At 53.5% G+C, this 10,719-nt stretch overlaps 1 pseudogene; it reads left to right on the plus strand.

Moving 5' to 3' along the window:
• The first annotated feature begins 1,170 nt into the window (after positions 1-1,170).
• LOC113262611 (serine/threonine-protein kinase PLK1-like) lies at positions 1,171-5,654 on the plus strand (annotated as a pseudogene).
• The last annotated feature ends 5,065 nt before the right edge of the window (positions 5,655-10,719 follow it).

A 10,719-nucleotide genomic window follows, 5' to 3' on the forward strand; every position in this document is an offset into this window, starting at 1 on the left:
TAGACTGTGAGGAACTTGGGGAGAGAGACCGCGTCCTTCAATTCCTCTCTCCACCTGTAGGGGGCGAAAGCGTGCCTCGATGCTGGATCTGAGCCCAGCAGTGCTTCCTTATTTATGGAGGATGCTGCCCGGTTAGGCGAGGATTGCTGCTGTGGGAGGAGGGACGGTGCCTCCCCACGGCCAGGTGGCCTCCACTCCAACAGTGGGTGGAAAGAGGAATTTAATGAGGTTTAAAAGAAGACAATAAAGAAGGTTCAAAGGCATGGCTTCTGGACTCAGCAGTTTATGAGCAGTAAACCCAGTCCCAAAACAGCTGTTTAATCTCTGAAGAGAAGCCGAGTTTAATCCCCAGTGAAAGCTGTTGGTCCACGGGCAAGGCTGTGACTGTCACCACCATCTAAGGAGGCTGTCGTGGCTTCTCACCAGCTTCGAAGGAGGGAGGCCGGGGGACCGCACAGGCGGGCCCAGGGCAGGGCAAACGCAGGAGGCCCTAAGAGGTGAGTTCCTGGGTGCTGAGAGGGGGCTGGAGACGGTAGTGCCCCCGAAGGGACGGGGGGACTGTGGAGTTCATCTGGAACAACCCCCTATTTCAGTGAGAAGCCTGAGGCCCAGAGACGTGAGGCAGCCTGACCAACGTCAACCGGTAGGCTGTGGCAAAGCTAGGAGCTAGCTCCGCCCAGGTCTGCCTCAGCAGCAGGGGCAGCCCCTTCAGGTGAGACATGGGAACCTGGGCTGGTTCCTTTTCAAGGAAGTGTTCAAGATTAGTATCGGGCTCCCTCTTTCTTTCTTTCTTTCTTTCTTTCTTTCTTTCTTTCTTTCTTTCTTTCTTTCTTTCTTCTTTCTTTCTTCCAAGATTTCATCCATTTATTTGAGAGAGAGAGAGAGACAACACAAGCAGTGGGAGGAAGTGAGTAGGAGGGAGAAAGAGGAGAGAAAGAATCTCAAGCAGACTCCATGCTGAGTGTAGTGCCCGATGCAGGGTTGACCCCACAACACTGAGATCATGACCTAAGCCAAAACCAAGAGTCAGACATTCAACCAACTGAGCCACCCAGGTGCCCCTGGCCCTCTTTTTTCCCCCCTCTCCCGCCTTCCAAAGAGGCGTCATGCATCAGGCGGAACATAGGGATGCCCAGGTGTGGCTGCCATCCTGGCCAGGCAGGAGGCACCATGAGCCCTAAGTGCACGGTGGTCACGGTCACCCAGCTCATCCTGGGGGCATCAGGGACCGTGGAGGAGAGGATGCTTGCTCTGAGTGTTGACGGACAAGAGGGAGACAGGTGTTCAAGAAGCTTTAAGCCAGAAAGGGAAATGATGGGAATTTTGTTTCACATAAATGACTCTGGTGCTGATGTGAAGGGTGGATTGAAGGGGGCAGAGACTGGCAGGGGAGACCTGAGAGAAGGAAGAGCTTATGAGGGCCTGGACTTGTACACGGGGGGCAGGCAGGAAAGAGCCAAGAAATATTTAAAAGGTAACACCAGCAAACCTGCTGGTTGGTGAGGTGGGGATGGGAAGCGGACCGAGGGGCGAGGCTGAGCGCTCAAGGTCACCTTGTCCATAGGTTGTCGGTCGGCTCTTCCCCTGAGCTGCAGGCTGCTGGCTGGATGTCTCTCTGTGGACAAGCGCTGTCCTCTCAATCCCCAAGCCGTTTTGATTGTCTACAAAAATGTCTCCACCTTTTCATTTTCAGGTTTCAGTTGGTGGTTCCCTACTTTCCCTGTCTCCGAGCTCCAGTTTCAGCCTTTGTGGCCGGGGCCACCCTGGTCCTTACCTTGGCCGAGCATAGGACTTCCCTCAGAGCAACCGCAGCTCGCCTGACTTTCCCCGAAGCTGAATTTAAAAGGTGCATCTAGTCACTTCCCTGGGACTGGTTGTTTCTCACCCTGAGCAGTTGAATAATTTAAAATTGGGTGAAGTTCAACAAACAATACCCAAAAATTCATGATTTGCTAAGACCCCAGAATGAGTGTCTAGGCTAAGAAAGCATTCATTGCAATAGGTCCTATAAGACCTGACTGAAAGCGAGGGCTGGGAGACACCCCTTGGTGTCCTTGGCACCTCTCACTGGGCCCTGCACTCACAGAAACTCAGGGCACGCTGGGTGGGTGAAGGATCAATTATTATGATCGGATTCTCTATTTATAAAAATCCCCGGTATTACTTTGTCCTGGAAAGTAGCTGAGTATTTAAAGTAGTTTGTACTTGTGTGTCTATACCCTATCTGTGTCCAGGACCACACTCTCTATTTTTGCAGCTTTATATTAAGTCTTCAAATTGGGTAGTGTTAGTTAAAAAACAATTTTGTTCTTTTTCCAAATTGTCTTTCCTATTCCAGATCCCTTGCATTTCTATATAAATTTTATAATCAGGTTGTGAATTTCTAGACAAAAGCCTATCAGGATTTTGATTGAGATTACTTACCCCTATATAGGAATGCCTTTCGATAAATTAGAGGAATACGCTTCCTAATTGCTGCTGATTTTTTTTTAAGATTTTATTTATTTATTCGACAGAGATAGAGACAGCCAGCGAGAGAGGGAACACAAGCAGGGGGAGTGGGAGAGGAAGAAGCAGGCTCATAGCGGAGGAGCCTGATGTGGGGCTCGATCCCACAACGCCGGGATCACGCCCTGAGCCAAAGGCAGACGCTTAACCGCTGTGCCACCCAGGCACCCCTTGCCGCTGATTTTTGAAACAAGCTTTGGCGTTTCAGTAAACTGGCTGATTTTCACTTGGCTGAGTGCTTAGAATCCCATGCTTCTCACCTTCTCTCTGATCCTAGGACACAATGAAATGAAGCATCACTCTGGTGATAGAAACACCCAAGGCTCCAGGGACCACCATTTTGTCTTGAGAGGAAAACCAGCTTCCTCCTTCAGGTGAGCTCCGTGTTGGCGATGGTGAGGTAAAACCTCCCAACTCAGGCCCCAGAGAAGCTGTTTTAGGCATTTCCAAACGGCCAACCTTTCCTTGTTTGTCCAGAGCAAAGTTCATGTGGTTTTGGAAAAGCCGTCTTACTCATAGCCCAAGAACACCACAGGCCCCAGGAAGAGAGTATTTTGGGAAGGGGTTGAGGAGAGGCCCAGAAAAAGCTGGGGCAGAGGCACAGTCTTCTGGAAGCATTGCCACCATTGGCAAGGGAGGCCGTCCAGATGGAGCATACAGCGCTGGGGCCATGCTGGCCACACAGCCAGCTCCCCTGGGGAGTGGTACCCTCGGAAAGCCGCATTTCAGCGGCGGGATTGTTGCCTGTTCTTTATACTGTGAATTGTTAGCAGGTTCTAAATAGACCATTCATTTTTCTTTTTAGCACAGAGGGGTCTCACAACTCCAACTACCACCACTGGCTTGAATGTTTCAAATCAAAACATTCCCCAAACCACAGCCCTCGGGTGAGATGCAGGTCTGGCCAAGACTTTGGAGGAAAAACAAGCCCCCACCAGCCTGGAAACCACTGGGTACACAGGAGGCTGGGTCACCTTGCTCACCAAAGCTGGGAGCCTGAGCACTTTTACCAGTTAATCTGATAAAGCCGCCTTTCCTACCAATGCCTGCCTCTACTTCCCCTCTGTCCCAGGAAATAAGACCATTCCCAGGACAGAGGGCCTCGGGGAGCAGGGTACAGGGCACAGAGTAGGACAGCCTAGGGCACCTGGAGGACCGGGGCCACTCCCTTGTTAACTGGAAAAAAAAAAAAAGGAGGCTTTTATAATGTTCCCAGCACTGCATTCGAATTAGGAAGCAGCAGAGCAGTGCCAGGCCTCTGCTCAGACCCCACTGGGTCCACTGAGCAACTCGCAGAATGTGACGGGCGGTGGCGACTGCAGGGAAGCCAGCCCCTGTCCACCCTGGGAAAGCCAGGGTCTCAGACGTTTCGGCTCCTGGGGCCCCCAGCCGCAGCCCAGCCCCGCCTCTGCAAAGGAGATCTGGGAGGTCCTAGTGGACCCTCGCAGCCAGCAGTGCTATCGGCAGGTGTTGTTTTCTGGGAAAGGGTGGCTTCATCACATGCTTGGAAATCTAAGTCTCAGACACCAAGAAAGTATTCGCGGGCAAGATCTTGGCTATGTCGCTGCTACTCAAGCTGTATCAGAAGAAGGAGAAGGCGCCCATGGAGATGCGCACTCATCGCAGCCTCGCCCACCAACACACCATGGGCTTCCGTGGCATTTTCAAGTACAAGGACTTGGTGTCGGAGCCCTGCTGCTGGAGATCTCAGGGGAGGAAAGCACTGACCAAGCCTGAGGCCGCTATTACCTCTTTGGATGCCAGCACCTGCACTAAAACTGGGTTCATCACTGGGACCTCAAGCTGGGCTAACTCTTACTCGGTTAGGATCTGGAGGCGAAACTAGGGGATTCTGATGGGCAACCAAAGTCAAGTAAGACAAGGAGAGGAAGAAGCCCCTGGGCAGGACCCCTAATAACATAGCTCCGGAGCTGCTGAGCAAGAGGGCACGGTTTGGAAGTGGACATGTTGTCCCTTGGGTGAGTCACATATTCCTTGTCAGTGGGCAAAGCACCTTTTGAGATGTCTTGCCTCAAAGACACCTGGGAAGAATGAAGACAGTGCTCCAAGCACATCAACCCCATGGCCACCTCCCGAGTTCACAAGGTGCTTTGGGCAGATCCCACGGCCCGTCGGACCACTCACAAGCCGCTCAACGGCAAGTTCTTTACTTCCGGCCACATCCCTATCCTTGTCCCTGCCCCTGCCTCACCATTCCACCGAGGTTTTCAGTCATTCCCAGCAGTCTGGACCCCAGCAGCCAGAAGCCCCTCATAATCCTCAGTAAAGGCAACAAGAACCCCCAGCCCCAGCCCCTGGGAAGAGGAATCAGTGGTCTAGGAGACCAGTGAGGTGTTGACTGTCCTCTGGGGACGTGCTGTGGCAGCTACACAACATTCATGCCTCCAAGCCCTCGGAGCGGGGACTGGTGAGGCAAGACGAGACTGAGGATCCCGCCTGTACCCCATCTTCTGGGGCAGCAAGTCGGGGGGACTATTTGGACAAGGACAGCCTGGGGCATTAGCTCTGTGACAACAGTGTGGGGTGTGTTTCGATTACGTGACTGTTTCTTTGCAACGACAATGACCCTGAGCAAGTTACTCAGTCACTCTGAGACTCAGCTTCCCCAACTGTAATGTGAAGACTCAGCAGTTATTTCACAGGGGTTATTGGGAGGATTTCCTGAGAAACATTTAGTCCCTGCTCCATAAATGGCAGTGACAGTTGTGAAGATAGCACACTGGGGATCCAAGCAACAGCTTTCATGTCACGGTTGCCTGGGATGATGTAGATTTGGCTGGTGTTGGCGGACTCGGTTTCTACCAGGAAACCCATGAGACTTGACAGTGGGAACTCTGCACTGACCACAGCCAAGTTTTAACGCATGAAGAGGATTCAGTTTGCGCTGGGGGCTTCCTACTTATCCCAATGACCCTATGTATTTACTTACATTTCAGAAGATCCTCAAGCTTTTTCCTTCCAATTGTATGTGTCTGGGGCGGGAGATGTTTGAGGCCAAGGCCACCTCTCTGGCCCCAGGACAGGAGCCGGAAGGGAGCCTGGGGCACCAGACTCCCACTGCCTGAGCAGAAGCCCAAATACCAGACGATTATCTCAAGGATAAAAGAGGATTTAGGGTGACTTGATTTAAAGCTTCCCTTTCTCCTTTTTTGGGCACAGGCCTGGGAGTAGGGGTGGGACTGAAAACAGACAGAGCCTTGTTAGGGACCTGAATTCTCACATGTAGAATGACAGGGCTTTGGAAAGGGGTTTCACCTTCATGTGTCCCCCCACCATGCGTCCTCTAACCTGATCTTTATTTTATTTTTATTTTCTTATTTAAAAAAAAAGAACTTATTTATTTATTTGAGAGAGAGAGAGAAAGCGAGAGACAGAGCACGAGCGGAGGGGGAGGGGCCGAGGGAGAAGCAGGCTCCCTGCTGAGCAGGGAGCATGACTTGGGACTTGATCCCAAGACCCTGGGATCATGAACTAAGCCGAAGGCAGATGCCTCACAGCTGAGCCACCCAGGTGCCCTAACCTGATCTTTAAATGTAAAACTCCATTCGTATTGCAGCGTGACCATGGGAGACTCATCTCCTGGGGCCCCAGCCTGGGTTTGTACCTGATGACAAATGTGCTGGGGAGCCTTCAGCGGACACCAAAACTGTGGGGCAACGGGCCAGCATTCCTCTCGGCAGCAGGGTGAGGGCAGATGGGCCTTTCCAACCCCTTTTCCCTGGCTCTTCTCTGTGTTGTGGTATTCAAGGCTCTCAGTCCCCAGTAGGACAGCCAAGCTTGAGAAGCCAGTGTCAGGTCAGGGACCAAGTGTCGAGCATCCCAATGACCAGACCTGCGTGAACCATTGGAGCGAGCGTTTGCAATTCCAGCCATGAGCCTGGCTGCTCCATGTGGGGATGCATATGTCTTGGGTCACAGCCCAGCTGGCGGTTTCCAAATTCACCAGGAGTTCTGCCACCGCAGCCCCCAATTATAACCATAACAACGCGCCCGCCCTGCCCCACTGAAGGCACTGGGTGCGTCAGTCCTGCTTTCCTGTGTATTCCGCTCAGGGGCTCTGCAGAGACGACGGGCGGCCATTGCCCTCCACCCCTGGAAACCGGGGACCCCTCCTTCACTCACAGAGGCTTTCCCGGGGGCAGGGACCTGCCTTCCCTGAGGTTTGTCCGTTTAGGGGAAGGGGCTCTTTCTGAACGTTGTGTTGCAGCCCGAACACGCCTCCGCAGACGGGGCATCCTGAAGGCCGAGGGCAGCCGGCCGAGGAGCGGGGGGCCGGGCTGGCAGGCCGCTGCCTGAGGTGCGCCACGAAGGGCGAGCTTCCCGCCCCGAGGGCGAGCTGCCAGCGGAAGCAGCAGGTTTCCCATCGGGGTGTCTTCACGAAATTCTCTCTTTGGAAAGACGGAGCAAAATCGTGCCTGGGAACCAGCTGGAGCCTGGAGGCCTCTTCCTAGCCTGGGCTCCGCGTCTTCCAGGAGGGGACTCACTCTCTCGTCCTGTAACCAGGAGAGGGACGTCCCTCCGCGTGTCACGGGGGAGTCCCTGCTCATCCCCCCCTTTCCCCGCTCCTTCTCCCCATCGGCAGTGACGGCAGACTCGCTCCTTTTTCCGAGCGCTCACAGCCCCGTGGAGTGTGTGTGCAAAACCTTAGTGCTCGTGAACTCCGGAGGGGCCGGGTTTATCTTGTGCAGCTGTGTTAGCTGGTGCCCACGGTCGTGGCACGCCGTGTAGACACGTGGTTCTGAAATCCTCCCCGTGCCCCACGGTGGCCTGGGGAGATGTTTGGAAATGCCAGGCGGCTCCCAGAGACCCTGAGCTGACGGCCTGAGGGCTGGATGGTGCCGGGCTGGGAAGCTCCCCGGGGATTCCAACGCTGTCAGTGCTGAGAGGCCTCCAAAAACTAGTCTCGGAATGAGCCAATCAGGCAGCTTTGCCCCGGTGGCATTTTCTTATTTATTTATTTATGTATGTATGTATGTATGTATGTATGTATGTATGTATTTTTTGGGGGGTGGATTCTCAATGCCCGTGGACATCATGAAACCTAGGGCGTTTGAAGGTGCCCACCACCTTCAAATGTGTGTAGGCTGGGCCAGAGGGTTTGGAAGGTTGCTGGCATCATTTCTGGGGCAGGGAGAAATTAAGTTAGACATGTCCATCCCAGACACCGGGCCTTCATAGCCTGGAGTCAGAGACCAGCAAAGGGAAGCAAACCGCCCAGGGCATCTGGACCCGTGGCATGACTCAGGTACCCTACTGGTGGGGGCACAGTGTCTCTGGGTCCTTCACCCCTTCTCATCACACATTTGCTCTGTGCATGTATGGACAGTGTGCTTCCTGCGTGTGGGAAATGGACTTTTGGAAATCCAGTGGGCTCTTCCTTTTCGCGGTTTTTATTCACTGTTTTTGTTTTTTTTAAAGATTTTATTTATTGGGGCGCCTGGTGGTGCAGTCAGTTAAGTGTCTGCCTTCGGCTCAGGTCATGATGCCAGCATTGTGGGATCGAGTTCCCACATCAGGCTCCCTGTTTAGCGGAGAGTCTGCTTCTCCCTCTCCCTTTGCCCCCCAACTCATGCTCTCTCAAATAAAATCTAAAAAAAAGATTTTATTTATTTATTTACTTGAGAGAGAGGGTGAGAGCACGCAGGAGCAGGGGGAGTGGCAGAGGCAGAGGGAGAAACAGACTCCTGGCTGAGCAGGGAGCCCGACGAGGGACTCGATCCCAGGACCCTGGGATTACGACCTGAGCCGAAGGCAGGTAGATGCTTAACCGATTGAGCCATCCAGGCGAACCTTAGATTGTGTTACTTTTTATTTATGCATCTCTTTTCGATGGCCATTTAACACTGTGTCTAATTCTTTCCCGTTAGAAATAATGCTACAACTTTTTTTTTTTTTTGAGATTTTATTTATTTATGTGACAGACAGCCAGCGAGAGAGAGGACACAGCAGGGGAGAGGGAGAGGAAGAAGCAGGCTCCCAGCCGAGGAGCCCAATGTGGGACTCGATCCCAGAACGCCGGGATCATGCCCTGAGCTGAAGGCAGACGCTTAACGACTGCACTACCCAGGCGCCCCAGAAATAATGCTACAACTTGATGCAGAATGTCTGTTCCGGCACACGTGTCCTTGTGCACAGGTGTTCCACTCTCTCCTGGAAGGCCCCCTCCACGACCATTGCAGCTTTCAGCCCCCCTGTCTGCCCACGCTGGGCTCTGCTATGGGTCACCTGTCCTCAGCACTGGCGATCTGGCTCTCAGTCAGTGTTTGCACTTGGCCTGGTCGCCTGAGTTTGGTGACCTGGCCTGACACCAGAACTCTCCGTGGCTCAAGTTTCAGGGCTTCTCCCCAACCCCTGCCACCATCTGGCCCCTCCTGCAAGGGACTGTTCTTTTTGGCAGGAAAGATTGGTGTGTCTCGGAGCCATAAGGTGGGGTCTCATGCAATTTTAACTGGACTGCAAAGGAAGTTGAGTTTCTGGTGATGAGGAGAAACGGAGAGTTTTCCTGATGAGGGGACAGCAGGAACCAGAGTAGGGAATTAAACGTGGCGGAGCAGTGCGGGGGTGAGGACTGGGTGCAGAGCAGGCTGCTGGGTGAGGCTGGTTCTGGTGGGGAGCAGGTAGCTGTGTGTGCAACACGAAGTGAGTGGAGGAGGTTAAGGCCTGATGCCGCCTCCCGACGACTTTGCTCGAGTGTCTGGCCGGACGTGGTGGATGGGCATTGTCAGTGGCAGGGCGATGGTGGCCGGGGGACCCCCAGGGAGAAGCACCTGTCCCCCACAGCCATCCCATGGGCCCAGCTGGGCTTTGGGGTTGCTCGCTCCTAAGACCTGTGTTCTGCAACCTCATTTTCCTCCGACCCATTCAGAGTTGAGGCTCCGGGAAGCCGGGGCTCACAGGCTGCTTCTTGGCCCCCCTGCCTCCAAGCGAGGCAACTTGGGCAGCCACGTGCAGGCTTCCGTCCAGCGGTGACCGGGGACCTGGAAGCTGATGTCACCGCCATGGGCTTGGGGAGCAGACACCAAGGGGCAGTCTAGCATCCTCTCAGCTCAACTCCTTTGACCTGAGGTTCAAGGATGCTCCCAAAGCCCCAGTCTGGGGTACAGGAGACCAGCATGTGTGTGTGGGGGGTGGGGTGGGGGGGTTGGGTGAGGGAGCTCTTCAAGCTTGGCTGGCCTTGTGATTTTAAGCGAGCTTCTGCTGGGAGAAACAGGCTTATTGTTTTTGAAAGAATTGACTCTGGGCAGAAGCTTGGGCTTTTTGCCTTGTTTGACAGCCCGTAAAACTCACCTGCAAATCTGAACTTCCATCTACTGTTTGCAGGAAAAAACCTGGAGACAGTTATCAACTCCTTCCCCTTGGGGGGCTGTCTGCCTCCTGTGTCCACCCTGGATGCCCAACTCTCATCTCCACGCCATTAGGAAATCGTGAGGAAAATGTTCCCAAGGGCAAGGGCGGAGGGCAGAAGGCTGGCTGGGCTGGCTGATGGACCCTCATTTGTCAGACGTGAACAGGCTGAGGGGCAGGGAAGAGGGAGCCAAGGGAGAGTGCTTTGACTTCACGCTTTGAGGCTGTGTGTGTGTGTGTGTGTATTTCTCTTTGGTAGGTTCTGGAAGGCCAGAGCAGTGGGAGAATCAATTATTTTGAGCCTCCAATAGGTGCCAGGTACTCACTGTGCTGGAGACGGGCAGGAGAGACACTGCAAGGCTCCTGCCTCACTTTTCATGCTGCTTCTCCTGCATTTGACTTTGAAGACGGGCATTCCTTAAGTCCTCACATCCCTGCCCCCGTCTGGGAGACCCCAGTGCCTGGCGTACGCGGGTCACGAATAAACGTCACTGCGTGAGTGACTGATGTCATGAAGTCGGAGGTTGTTTACTGAGCATTTACTATGGGGTCTCCTCATAGTCAACCTATGAACAAAAGTGGTGTTTTTTACTGATAGGGCGGGTACACACTAGGCTCCGGAAGGTTAAGTGACTCGTCCCGGGTCTTGCAGCTGGGACTGTGTGTGTATGTGTGTGTATTGGGGAGGGTGGGTGGAGATGTACTAGAGATTTAAAAGGCTCAGGGCACCATTTTTATTATTGCTTATTCTTGCAACTTTATCAAATCTGTGAATTTGTGCATTTGTACAGCGATGGGATTGAGTGGGCTGCCCTTGGAAACTGGGGGCAATGGAAACAAAGTTGG

Source organism: Ursus arctos, unplaced genomic scaffold (genome assembly GCF_023065955.2).
Source record: "Ursus arctos isolate Adak ecotype North America unplaced genomic scaffold, UrsArc2.0 scaffold_2, whole genome shotgun sequence".
Taxonomy (NCBI): domain Eukaryota; kingdom Metazoa; phylum Chordata; class Mammalia; order Carnivora; family Ursidae; genus Ursus; species Ursus arctos.